The 15,143-nt window shown below is 35.8% G+C and overlaps 1 non-coding gene across 1 annotated transcript; it reads right to left on the bottom strand.

Moving 5' to 3' along the window:
* Positions 1-4,730: 4,730 nt before the first annotated feature.
* Positions 4,731-4,801, bottom strand: QC763_0015440. Its single transcript has one exon. It is a non-coding gene; the product is annotated as a tRNA-OTHER (tRNA).
* Between the last annotated feature and the right edge of the window lie 10,342 nt (positions 4,802-15,143).

Genomic DNA, 15,143 nt, shown 5'->3' with positions numbered 1-15,143 from the left:
AAATCTATAATACTTTATTATTACGAAAGTCCTTAACGTACGGTAAATATAATAATTAAAATTTCTTTTAAAATTTAATTTCTAAATTAATTATAAAAAGGGTTCGGAGAACGCTAAGGTAGATATACTTAGCCAGTAAGCTAACTACTATAAAGATATACCTAAGGAGTTACTACCTTTATTTAAAAAAGTACCCGATAATACCTTTAAGTATTTACTATAGCTATAAATAAAGTATTACGTAGTATATTATAAAAAGGTTACTTTTAATAAATATTAAGGGAAGTTAGGTAACGATATTATAAAGTAATATTAGTAAGAAAAGCTAGAGCTATAAAGTATTTAAAAAAATAGTTAAGGAAAATTATAATATAGGAATCGAACGTACGTAAAGTTAGATAATAAGATAATATTAATAATAGAAATTTATATATCGAAGCTCGGAGGATATATAAATATCGCTAAGATTATAGAAAAGATTAAATAGTACTTTAATTAATTAAGGATTGAAAATAACGTTAAGGAAGCTATTTAATTATACTATATATATAAAAAAATAAGGGTTACGAGGTATAAGCCCTGTAGATTTTTAGAGCTATTATTAATAGTAGAACGACTATAGAGTTTAGTTATAATAGACTTTATTATTAAATTATTAAAGTTTAAAAATACGGTAACCGGCGTTAAATATAATAATATATTAACGGTAATCGATAGGCTTATTAAATAAGTATACTTCCTACCTTATAAAGAAACTTAATCGGTAAAATAATTAATAAATATAATATTATAATATATTATTATTAACGTGTAGGTACTACTAAATGCCCTACTTACTGCCCTATAAATTAATATTACAGTGGGCAGTACTTGTCACAGTTAAACTAACAGCAGGCTACGCTATATGTGGGGCGTGGAGCGCCCAGCCGATTATTAAGGAGGTCAGGGGACGGCCAATCGGGCATGGACAAAAGTTCTATAGTGCTAAGGCTCACGAGCAGTCTGCAGGATGCAAAGTGCTAGGGGTAATTAGAGGTATAGTACGACAAGCATATTGCAGGATGCAATGTGCTAGAAGTAATCGAGGCCGTAGTAGGGCGAGCACCTTAGGGTTCCAAGGTCTATATATACGGAGGAACTGGCTAGCGTAAATAGATAGTTCCGTAATATATAATTTAAATTATATTTACAGTATTTAGTATTTATATTAAGATATTTTATTATGCACTATTTAGCTATACCGAACTAAGATTATTTAGAAATACCTTTAACCGATATCCTTTTTAAAGGTTTTAGATAGGGGTTTGCTATACGTTATATACTTACTTTAACTTTATTATAAATAAGTTAAAAGCATCTTTTTACTATTATAGCCGGACCTAAAACGTTTAAATAGAAGGCGTCCCGCCGAGCTTAAGCGCCGAGGGACCTTCCACTAGACCTATACCCTTTACTATAAAGTAGGTTATTAAGCGTTTTAAAAAGCTCGAAAACGAAGTTTAATAGACTTGGAAATAGATTTTCGTTATCTCGATTACGTTTAAGTCGATTATTAAACTCCCGGTACCGGAATACTATAAAGGAAAAAAAGTAAAGTTTAAAGGGTTCTTAATTTAGCTTAAAACCTATTTTCGTTAATATTTAAATTAATTTATTAACGAAAAGTTAAAAATAATTTTCGCGGCTATTAGGCTTAAAGATAGGGCTTTCGCGTAATTCGAGCCTATCCTCGACGACTATTATAAGTAAAAACTAAAGGACTAAGAGAAAATTATTATAAAATACTTTAAAAACTATCGTAGCTTTAAAACTAAACTTAAAGAAGTATTTAAGGAGTATAATAAGGTAAGGCGCGCGTAAAGTAAATTTTTAAATTTACGTTAAATATATTCGGTAATTAACTACGTAACTTAATTTAAAATCGATAGCTTATATAATATTATTAACGATAAAGGGTTAATATAGCTTTTTTATTATAGCTTTAAAGATAAAATAAAGGATAAATTATATAAAAAGTCGAGGTCCGATATTATTAATAAATATAATATTATAGCTATACGGATCGATAATTAGTAATTCGAGTATTATATAGAGAAAAAAGAATGTAACGGTAAAGGTAATTACAGTAATAACTATAGGAAATACTTTAATAGTAATCGCTTTAATAATAAATATAAACGGAAATACTTTAATACTAATTATTCCGGTACTATATATTTAGGACTAATAAACGTTAATATTATATAGTAGTAAAAGCCGTAAAGCCGAGGTTAAAGTAAAAATAATTTTAAGTATTTTAATTATAGTAAAGTAAAATACTTTAAAAAAGATTATAGGATATTTAAATAGCTCGGATAGAAAAAAAAGATTATATTAATTATTATATCGAAAAGACTAAGGGTTATAAAGGTAATAGTTATTAAATATTAATAAAGTGGAGCGGTAAGTTTCGAAAAAAACTTTAATTAATATATTGGATAGGAAAATAGAGAGTTTTAGGAAGTAAAAGAAGTATTAAAAAGACTAAAAGTAAAGTACGAAAAAAAAGATCTTTAAATATAAGTATTATAGAATTAAATAATATAAATCGTTATAAAAGTTACTATAGAGGTCGCTAAGGGTAAAGGTCTCGCGTAAAAACTTATTAAATAAATAATATTAAAAAAATAATATAATAAATATAAAATTATTATTTTATAAAATATATTATAGCCTATAAAACTTTTATATAAAAGTTAAAAAAAGTATTAAAAAGGTAGAAAAGTCGTTAGTATTAAGATCGCGAAGCTACTAAAAAATATATTAATACCTATATAGTATATATCCTATAAAAGAAATATAATATAGTTTTATTTTATATATTTAAAGTACCGGAAAGTATTTTAGTTTTAATATATTATATATAAATATATAAAGTATTATTAAAGTAAGTCGCTATACGGCTATTAGCCAATACGTAAGGTAAGTAAAGAGGGTAAGCTATAGCTAATTAAAAGGACTATAGTCCAGTAGGAAAAGGCTTAATAGAAGGACCTAAACGATTATATTTTATAAAAGGTTTAGGACCTAATTAAATTAAAGGATAGCTTTTAGGTTATATAAATTATATTAAAGTATATAAAGTATTACGTTAAATATATAAACGGTTAAAATATAAATAATAATATATATTCGGGAAAAAAAGTAATATTAGAATAGTATTTAAGTTTAAACTATACTATATATTTACGGAAAAAAGTTAAATAATATTATTAAATTAAAACGCTTAAAACTAAATAAAAAAACCGCTATCGAATATAAATATAAGAAAATATTAAAGATAGAAAATAAAAGGAAGTTAAGCGAATATAATTAAAAGACTTAATATTATTAAATAACCCGAAGTAAAAAGACGCTTTAAAATAATATAACTATTTAGAAAATAATTTACGGCTCTTCGCGGAGGCCGTTAACCTTTAATAAATTATAAATAATATTTTCGAAGATATCGGTATATGTGACGAACCCCTATCCAGAACCTCTGAAAGGGATATCGGTTGAAGGCACTTCTGAATAATCCTGGTTCGGTGCAGCTAAACAGTGCACAACAAGATGTCTCGATGTAAACACTAGATGCCGTGAATACCACTTGAATTGCATACTGCGGACTGTCTATCTACACCAGCCAGTTCCTCCGTATATATAGACCTTGGAACTCTGAGGTGCTCGCCCTGCTACGGCCTCGATCACTCCTAGCACATTGCATCCTGCAATGTGCTCGTCGTGCTATACCTCTGATCACCCCTAGCACTTTGCATCCTGCAGACTGCTCGTGAGCCTTGGCACCGTAGCACTTCTGTCCATGCCTGATTGGCCGTCCCTTGACTTCCTTAATGATTGGCTGGGCGCCCCGCGTCCCACATGTGGCGTGGCCCGCTGTTGGTTTGACTGTGACATGATGCCCCTCCTTCCAGGTCGACGTCCCGACGACCGTATCCCTGAAATAGCATCTGCACCCCCGCTTCCCTTTTGCATTTCCACAGTACGTCCCTCTTCCCCTATCTTGGCCATTATGTCTAATCGTGTAAGGAAATCGACTCGTACGAGTACCGACCGTCGCCGTGATTAAGCATAGTTCCTTACGAAATTTGGCTTCGTAATGCCCGAGTGTACTTATTGTAAGGAGAATAACCTCCAATGTGTGGCTTCTCCTCGATACGATCGGTGCCTTCCGTGTGTCAACTCTAGCCGCTCCCACTGCGATGTTCATGGCGTGGATCGTGAGTCCTCTTCTCGGCCCTCTCTTTCCCTCTCTAACCGGCTCCGTAGTCCGCCCTCTGATCAGGGAGAAAGAACGCTTAGATGCCGAAAAGCAGGCTACCTTGAGTAAGCTTCTTCGTCTCGAGGCGCAATCGCGCGCCCTCGAGGTTCGAGCCCTTGCTGCTTTTCGTCGCGAATCTCGGCTCCTTGAGGAGGAAGAGAGAGAGGCTTCCGCGCGGCCTGCCACCCCGCATGGCCCGCCGGTGGCGGACACCTCCGCTGCTCCTTCTTCCACCACCGCTCCTCCTTCCGACTTCTCTTTCCTGGATCCCTCCCTGGGCCTTGACTGGCCTCCGGACCTTCCTCTGGATCTCAATACTACCGGTCCTTCCTTCCTGACCGCGTCAGATACCGCCAGTGGTGCGCCTTCCACTTCCCAAGGTGCCTAAGGCGCGTGGCACTACTTATATTTAGTCCCCTTTACACCTTCCAACCTCGTAGTGTAGTGTGTAGCACGTCGACCACTACGTCGAAGGCGCAGGTTCGATTCCTGTTGAGGTTCTGGCTCCGTCTCATAGCATCTGGCTATGGGCCGGGGCCGAGTTTTTTTTGCTTGCTTAGGTTTTGGTCGGTCCGGATATCGTTGGTGGAATTCCTTTTGCTTATCTGGGCAGTTAAGGTGTGCCTGTGGTTCCCACGAGTTATCTGTAGCCGGATATCCTAACCAGCTGACCAAATACTCCAATTGGCCTCTGTTAAACCGTAAATCCAGTATTTCTTCCACATCGTACTCCTCTTCTTCGTCCTCCGCCACTGCCTGTGTATTGGCCTTTTTTGCGTGTGGTGCGGGTTCCAAAAGTGAGATGTGAAAGGTGTGTGACCGTAGACGCATCGTACTGGGTAGCTCCAATTCGAATGCCGTCTCCGATATCTTCCTCTTGACCTTAAATGGTCCCACTCTCCTGTGGTCCAGCTTCTTACTAGGTCTTTTAGTGCGTAAATTGCGTGTGGAAAGGAATACCATGTTTCCCCCCTTAAGGCGAGGTCCCTCGAGCCTTCTAGTATTATAGTATTTCCGCATCCTTTCCTTTATAAACTCCAGTTCTTACTTAAGCTTGCCGTAAAATATATATATCTTATCTACCTTGACCCTAGCCCTGGGCACCTTAACCGTAGGTCCCTACCGTAGGTCTGCCTCGTAGCCGAAATTCGCAAAGAACGGTATAGCTTTGGTCGTTTCGGTTAGCGATATATTATATGCCAGTTGTGCCGTAGGCAACAGTTCAACCCAATCGTCCTGCTCGAAATTAATGTAATTCCGTAGGTATTATTCTACGATCTAGTTAAGCCGTTCCGTCTAACCGTCCGTTTAAGGGTAGTAGGCCGAAGACGCCTTACTTACTACCCCTAGCCTCGTCATTAACGCTCTCCAAAACTTCGATACGAACTTAGTATCGCGGTCCGTAATAAATTCCTTTAGCCATATATGTATTGCTGTGATATGCCGTAATACTATATCCGCCAGTTATTCTGCCGACTAGGTCTCCTTGTAAGGTAGGAAGTATGCCTACTTAGTAAGCCTGTCGACTACCGTTAATATACTATCGTACTTAACGCCGGTTACCGTATCTTTAAACTCTAGTAATTTAGTAATAAAGTCTATTGTAACTAAACTCTATAGCCGTTTTGCTACTAGTAGTAGCTCCAGAAATCCATAGGGCTTATGCCTCGCAACCCTCGTTCTCTCGCACGTATAGTATAACTAGATAGCTTCCTTAACGTCGTCCTTAATCCCTAGCTAGTTAAAGTACTGCTTAATCTTTTCTATGGTCTTAGCGATACCTATATATCCTTCGAGCTTCGATACGTAAATTTCCATTACTAGTGCTGTCCTATTACCTAGCCTTACGTACGCTCGATTCCTATACCATAGTCTTCCCTAACTATCTTTCTAGATACCCTGTGGCTCCAGCTTTTCCTACTAGTATTGCTCTATAATATCGTTGCTTAACTTCCTTTAGTGCTTGCTAGAAATGGCCTTCTCACGATACACTGCGTAACACTCTATCCACGGCTATAGTAGATACTTGAGAGTACTATCCGGCGCCTCCTTAAGTAGTAGTGGTGACTCCCTAAGTGTATCCTTATAGTAGTCGGCTCGCCGGCTAAGTACGTCTGCCCTAGCGTTCTCCGAGCCCTTTTTATAGTTAATCTGGAAATTAAATTCCGAGAGAAACTTTAATTATCGTATTTACCGTACGTTAAGGACCTTCGTGGTAGTAAAGTACCGTAGGTTCTTATAATCCGTATAGATCTATACTTTATATTTAGTACCGCTAAGGTATAGCCTCCACTCCTCGAATGCTTCGATAATAGCGAGTAGCTCCTTATCGTGGATTAGGTAGTTCTAACGTACTCCCTCGAGCTTTTTTAAAAAGAAGGCTACCGGGTATAGCTTACCGTTATCGTTTCGCTGCCTTAATTATCTACCGATCGTATAGTTTAATGCATCCGCCTCGACCTTAAATAGTCGATTAGGGTCTAGTAATTTAAGCACCGGGTCCTTTAAAATAACCTCTTTTAGCTCCTAGAAGGCCTGCTCCTCTTCCTACCCCCACCGGAACTCCACGTCCTTCTTAGTTAAGTAGTTAAATAGCCTCGCGATACCTACGTAGCCTTAAATAAATATCCGATAGAAGTTTGTAAACCCTAAAAATTCCCTAACGTATATTTATAACTGCGGCGTAGGCTAGTCTTTAACTACCGCGATTTTCCCCGGTTCTATACGCACCTTACCTAGCGATATTAAATATCCCAGGTATACTATCTTCTGCACGTGGAACTCGCTTTTTTCTTTATTAACTGAGAGTCCGGCTCTGTATAGCGCGTTGAGTATCTCTCGTACGTACTACTTATGCTTCTCTAAAGTACGTAAGTAGATAAGAACGTCGTCGAGATAGTATACTATTGTTTTATCGAGGTACTTCCGTATTATATAATTAATAAGAGATTAGAACGTCGCGGGCGTATTAGTTAGCCTAAATAGTATTATAAGATACTTAAAATAATTATAAGGTATACGAAACGCTATTTTTTATTCGTTTCCTTCTTTAATCCGTATATAGGTATACCCGACAGGTATATTTAAGCGTATAAAGTATCGTGCCTTTATTAGTTAACTCTATAACCTAGATATTAACGGTAGCGGGTAACTATTTTTTACCGTCTCGTTATTTAATTAACAGTAATCTATATACAATCGTAAGCCACCGTCCTTTTTCGGCACGAAGAATACGGGATATCCTACTAGCAATGTGGACTCCCTAATATACCCTCTCTTTAGATTTTCGTCTAAGTACTTCCGTAGCTCCTTACTTTACTTATCGTTAATATAATAAACCTTAAATAGCCGTAGCTTAGCTCTTTCTTTTAACTTAATTTCGTAGTCCCACGGTCCTCGTTCTAGAAGCCCCTCTAAGTATTTAGCCGTAAAGGCTAAGTATCTTTAATATTTTACCGGTACTACTTTTTTCTTACCCTTCTCTACGTTATTATAATAGATATACTTATTAACCTCCGATATTTCTACTAACGTCGTTAACCCTACTTCTTCGATCTTACCGCTTATATCGATAAAATATACTATTACTTCCTATACTCCTTACGGTAGTACCGTAGAGGGTGCTTATCCTATACTCTGCTCCGTACGTGCTCCTAATTTTCTATCGTTAGTTAGATACTTCTAAGGCTCTCTTAGTCGTAGGTAGCCACCATCCCTCTAATCAATATCTAGATTATAGTCTTCATACTATAATTACCTTAGGATTATATCCTTCGAGGGTCCTATATCCACAATATCGAATATAACTAGTATTATTTTTCCTTCGACTGTGATATTTAGGGGTAGTATCTCCCTATAGACCTTTTACGTGGGAAATGGTCCTTATATAACGATCCATTCCTTCTTTTTCTTCTATAGTATACGGGCCTGGTGCACGAACTATAGCGAAATTAGGTTCGTTTCTGCACTACCGTTTACTAATACTACTACCTAGAAATCCCTCTATCGTGCAGTAACCTAAAGGCATTTATCTTTCTTACCTCCTCCTTATACGGTAGCGACTTTGCTAACGAGCGCCGGGTTATTATCCTACACCTTCGCCTTACACTAATACTTTCGAAAATACCGTTCGTGGTCCGTTAGAGGTTAACGGCCTCCGCGAAGGGCCGTAAGTCGTTTCCTAAACGGTTATATCGTTTAAAAGCGTCCTCCTACTCCGGGTTAACTAATAATATAAAGTCTTTTAACTATGCCCGCCTAGCTTCCTTCTATCTTCCGTCTTTAGTATTTACTCGTATCTACGCTCGATAGCGGTTTTTCTATTTAGTCTTGGGCGTCTTAGCTTAATAATATCGCTTAACCTTCTCTCGCAAATATATAGCGCAGTCTAGGCTTTAGCACTATCCTAATACCACTTCCTCCCACGAGCGTACACTATCGTTTATATTCTAACCGTCTACGTATTCGACGTAGTACCTCGCATACCTTAATGCGATCTATATTACCTAAAGGCTATCCTTCAATTTAACTAGGTCCTAAACCTTCTATAAAACGTAGTCGTTCAGGTCCTCCTATTAGGCTTTTTCCTACCGGGCTATAGTCCTTCTAACTGGCTATAGCTTGCCCTCCTTGCCCACCTTACGTACCGGCCAGTGGCCGTATAGCGACTTGCTCTAGTAGTACTCCACATATCCGTATATAATACACTGGAACTAAGGTACTCTCCGATACTCTAGATGCCTGGGATAAAGCTGTACCGTATCCCCCTCACAGGGTGTGTACTATATAGGTATTAGTGTATCTCCTAATAACTTCGCGATCCCGATACTAACGACCTTCCTGCCTTTCCAGTACTCTTCCCAGCTCTTATATAAGAGCTTTATAGGCTATAATGTACCCTATGAAACAGTAATTCCGTACTTACTATACTGTCTCTCTAGTATCGTCCACCTAGTAGGTCCTTACGCGAGATCCTCGTCCTTAGCGACCTCCGTGGTAACTTCCGCAATGATCTGTGCCATCTGATCCCGCAAGGCCTGTATCTGGAGATCTCCTTCCTCGTGCTCCGCCTTTAGCCTTTCCAGTACTTCCTTTACTTCCTGGAACTCTATATCTTCCTGTCCGGCGTACCAGTTAGAGTCTTCCTCGGAGCTTGCCGCTCCGCCTTATTAATACCCGATAGCTGCTACCTCCACAACCCTCGGTCCCTTCGATGTGGTGGTTAATGCGATCTCCTTTTTCCATCCGAGCCGTTTGGGTGCCCTACAGTCCTTCTTAAAGTGTCCTGCCTTACCGCAGTTAAAACACTTAAGGTTATCTCTGCCCTAGCCTCGGCCTTGCGGCCTCTACTACTGTATGGCATCGACGTCTATCGGTCCCGAGTGTGTAGTGCCGGAGTAGCTAGTGCTGGGGTGTCTCCGCTTACGCCTATCGTTGGAGCGGTTACCGTTGAAGTGTCCCCTGTAGCTATTACCGTAGCTACCCCTACCGTTACCTCCTTTCTTCTCTATACGATGCTCGAACTGCCGATCGTCGATCTATATAGCCATAGCGATATACTTATCGATAGTGTCGGGCCTTGTCTCCTTATATAACTTATCCTTTACCTTATCTTTAAGGCTATAGTAGAAAAGCTGCATCAACCCTTTATCGTTAATAGCGCTACGCAGGCTATCGATCTTGAACTGAGCCGCGTAGTCGGTTGCCGAGCGCGTCTGGCGTAGACTCAAGAGTCTACCCTGCGCGCGCCTTGCCTCATCGTACTCCCCAAACACCTCCTTAAGCTTAGCCTTAAAGGCACGATAGCTCTCGAAGCATTCCACGGTGATCTTCTCCTGATCCTCCGGCTCCTGCTCGTAATAGTCGTCGAGGATAGGCTCGAACCATGCGAGAGCCCTGTCCTTAAGCCTGGTGGCCGCGAAGATCACCTTCGACTCTTCGTTGGTGAACTGGTCTGGGTACTAACGAAAATAGGTCTTAAGCTGGATTAAGAACCCTCTAAGCTCTGCCTTTTCTCCTCCATAGCGCTCCGGTACCGGAAGCTTAATGGTCGACTTGGACGTAGCCGAGATAGCGAAAATCTGCTCCCGGGTCTGTTGAGCCTCGTCCTCGAGCTCTTTGAGACGCTTAATAACCTGCTCTACGGTAGAGGGCACAGGTCTGGCGGAAGGTCCCTCGGCGCTTGGGCTAGGCGGGACGCCTCCCATCTGAACGTTCTCAGGTCCGGCCATGGTGGTGAAAAGACGCCTTCAACTTATCCGTGACAGAGTTGAAGTGAGTATGCAACGTGTGACGAACCCCTATCCAGAACCTCTGAAAGGGATATCGGTTGAAGGCACTTCTGAATAATCCTGGTTCGGTGCAGCTAAACAGTGCACAACAAGATGTCTCGATGTAAACACTAGATGCCGTGAATACCACTTGAATTGCATACTGCGGACTGTCTATCTACACCAGCCAGTTCCTCCGTATATATAGACCTTGGAACTCTGAGGTGCTCGCCCTGCTACGGCCTCGATCACTCCTAGCACATTGCATCCTGCAATGTGCTCGTCGTGCTATACCTCTGATCACCCCTAGCACTTTGCATCCTGCAGACTGCTCGTGAGCCTTGGCACCGTAGCACTTCTGTCCATGCCTGATTGGCCGTCCCTTGACTTCCTTAATGATTGGCTGGGCGCCCCGCGTCCCACATGTGGCGTGGCCCGCTGTTGGTTTGACTGTGACAGTATAAGGTAAAAATATAAAATAACGACCTAGCGCTCGTTAATAAAGTCGCTACTATATAGAAAGAAGGTAAAAAAAATAAATACTTTTAGGTTATTACGTATTAAAGAAATCTCTAAATAATAATATTAGTAAATAATAGTATAAAAATAAACTTAATTTCGCTATAGTTTATATATTAAGCCTATATACCGTAAAAGAAAAAAAAGGAATAAATCGTTATATAAAGACTATTTCCTACGTAAAAAGTTTATAAGGAAATATTACTTTTAAATATTATAGTCGAAAGAAAAATAATATTAATTATATTTAATATTATAAATATAGGACCCTTAAAAAATATAATTTTAAAGTAATTATAGTATAAAGATTATAATTTAAATATTAATTAAAGGGATAGTAGCTATTTATAATTAAAAGAGCTTTAAAAGTATTTAATTAACGATAGAAAATTAAAAGTACGTACGGAATAAAGTATAGGATAAATACCCTTTATAGTATTACCGTAAAGAATATAGGAAATAATAATATATTTTATTAATATAGATAGTAAAATCGAAGAAATAAGGTTAATAACGTTAGTAAAGATATCGGAGGTTAATAAATACGTTTACTATAATAACGTAGAGAAAAGCGAGAAAAAGGTAATACCGGTGGAATATCGAGGATACTTAGCCTTTACGGCTAAATATTTAAAGGAGTTTTTAAAGTAAAGACCATAAGATTATAAAATTAAGTTAAAAAAGGGAGCTAAGCTACGGCTATTTAAGGTTTATTATATTAATAATAAATAAAGTAAAGAGCTATAGAAGTATTTAAAAAAAATTTAAAAAAGGATATATTAAGGAGTCTATATCGCTAGTAGGATACTCCGTATTTTTCGTACCAAAGAAAAACGGTAGTTTACGACTATATATAAATTATTATTAACTAAATAACGAAACGGTAAAAAATAATTACCTATTACTATTAATATCTAAATTACGGAGTTAATTAATAAAGGCGCGATACTTTATATACTTAAATATACCTATTAAGTACGCTTATATACGGATTAAAGAAAAAAATAAATAGAAAATAACGTTTTATATACTTTATAGCTATTTCGAGTATTTTATAATACTATTCGGGTTAATTAATATACCTATAACGTTTTAATTTTTTATTAACTATATAATATAGAAGTACCTCGATAAAATAGTAATATATTATCTCGATAATATTTTTATTTACTTATATATTTTAAAAAAGTATAAGCGGTACGTATAAAAGATACTCGACGCGCTATACGAAACCGGACTTTTAATTAATAAAAAAAAAGTAAGTTCTACGTATAAAAAATAATATATTTAGGATATTTAATATTGTTAAATAAGATTCGTATAAAGTTTAAAAAAATTATAGTAGTTAAAGATTAGTTTATACTATAATTATAAATATACGTTAAGGAATTTTTAAGGTTTATAAACTTTTATCGGATATTTATTTGGGGCTATATAGGTATTACGAAGCTACTTAATTATTTAATTAAAAAGGATGTAAAATTCCGGTAAGGGTAAAAAAAGGAGTAGGCCTTCCGGAAACTAAAAAAGGTTGTTTTAAAGGACCCGATACTTAAATTATTAAACCTTAATTAACCGTTTAAAGTTAAGGTAAATATATTAAACTATACGATCGGTAAATAATTAAAGTAACGAGACGACGATAATAAGTTATACTTAATAGCCTTCTTTTCGAAAAAGCTTAAAGGAGTACGTTAGAATTACTTAATTTATAATAAAAAGCTACTTATTATTATCGAAGCGTTTAAAGAATAAAAACTATACTTTAACGATATTAAATATAAAGTATAGGTCTATATAAATTATAAAAATCTATAGTACTTTATTACTACGAAAGTCCTTAATATATAATAAATATAATAATTAAAGTTTTTTTCGGAATTTAATTTTTAAATTAATTATAAAAAAGGTTCGGAAAACGTTAAAGCAAATATATTTAGCCGGCAAGCTAATTATTATAAAGATATATTTATAAAGTTACTATTATTATTTAAGGAAGCGCTAAATAATATTTTTAAGTATTCTTTATAGCTATAGATAAAGTATTACGTAATATATTATAAAAAAGTTATTTTTAATAAATATTAAAGGAAGTTAAATAATAATATTATAAAGTAATATTAGTAGGAAAAGCTAAAGCTATAAAGTATTTAGAAAAATAGTTAAGGAAGACTATATGTGACGAACCCCTATCTAGAACCTCTGAAAGGGATATCAGTTAAAGGTACTTTTAAATAATCCTAATTCGGTGTAGCTAAACAGTATATAATAAAATATCTTAATATAAATACTAAATGCCGTAAATATAATTTAAATTATATATTACGGAACTATCTATTTATACCGGCTAGTTCCTCCGTATATATAGTCCTTATACTAAGCCGTAATTAAGCTCCTAAGGCCACTAATCCTCTTAATTTAACCTACTTAGTTTATTTAGTACCTTAATTATACTAATTACTTTTATTTAATTTACTTAATACCTTAATTATACTAATTACTTTATTTAGTTTACTTAGTACCCTAATTATATTAATTACTTTACTTAGTTTACTTAATGCCTTAATTATATTAATTACTTTACTTAATTTATTTAATACCTTAATTATATTAATTACTTTTATTCTTTACTATAATTAGCTTCTTTATACGTTTTTTTAATTAGCTTTTATTCCTATAGCCCTATAACCGTTCTGCACTAGGATTATAATACGATACTCTTCCTTTTAGGCTAACGCCCCGATAGCCTAGCTCGCCTATCTCTCCTATCGATAACCTTAAATAAATTTTCCTTCCTTATTACTACCTTTCTATAATATTTAACTATATTAAGAAGTTTACGCCGAAAGGTCCCTTAAGTACCCTTCGCCGCTAGAATCTTATAAATACTCTCTCTATTTTTAATAACGAAATACTTTTCTATTCCTCCTATAAGGCCTTCGATATCCTTAATTACCGCGCTTCCGAGCGCTCCTTTAAATACAATTACTATATATATTTAGGTCGCTCCGACTATAATATTTTAGGTCTTACTCCCGCGATAATAACCTTTCTACGTCGTTAAAAAGAGAAATTAAACGCCGACGAGCGGAAAGCTCGTACGGCTATACTATAAGCTACCTCGAAACTTTTATAGGTAGATACCTAGCGTCGTACTTTAGTTACTAAATTCCGTCGTTTAGCCGCTCGTAAAAAGTAAGTAATTAAGGATCTAAAGTAGGAAAAAAAGTAAGCTTCCTCTACTACTAATCCTCTTTTAGCCTTTTCCCTTAATTAAGCCTCCGATATACTAAACTAGCTTAGCTAGTCCCTACTAAACGACCTATCTCCTGCTTTTAGCGTAGCCGGTCCTTCCTTCTTTACTATATAAAATACTACTAGCGGTATGCTTTTCCTTTCTTAAGGTACTTAAAGCGCGTAATACTATTTATATTTAATTCCTTTTATATTTTCTAACCTCGTAGTATAGTATATAATACGTCGACTACTACGTTAAAAGCGTAGGTTCGATTCCTATCGATATTCTTTTAGCTCCGTTTTATAGCTATCTAACTATAGAATAAAGCCGAGTCTTTTTACTTACTTAGGTTTTAGTCGGTCCGGATATCGTTAATAGAATTCTTTTTATTTATTTAAATAATTAAAGTATACCTATAGTTCCTACGAGTTATCTATAGCCGGATATTTTAATTAATTAATTAAATATTTTAATTAGCCTTTATTAAACCGTAAATTTAATATTTTTTTTATATTATATTCCTTTTTTTATCCTCCGCTATTACCTATATATTAACCTTACTTATATATAATACGGGTTTTAAAAGTAAGATATAAAAGGTATATAACCGTAAACGTATTATACTAAATAACTTTAATTTAAATACTATCTCCGATATTTTCCTTTTAACCTTAAATAGTCTTACTTTCCTATAGTCTAGTTTCTTATTAGGTTTTTTAATATGTAAATTACGTATAAAAAGGAATATTATATTTCTCTTTTTAAAGCGAAGTTCTTTAAGCTTTTTAGTATTATAGTATTTCCGTATCCTTTTTTT

The sequence above is a fragment of the Podospora pseudopauciseta genome, chromosome 1, assembly GCF_035222475.1.
Source record: "Podospora pseudopauciseta strain CBS 411.78 chromosome 1, whole genome shotgun sequence".
NCBI lineage: Eukaryota > Fungi > Ascomycota > Sordariomycetes > Sordariales > Podosporaceae > Podospora > Podospora pseudopauciseta.
The sequence above is the reverse complement of the archived record's forward strand: the minus strand, read 5'-3'. Positions and strand labels throughout refer to the sequence as shown.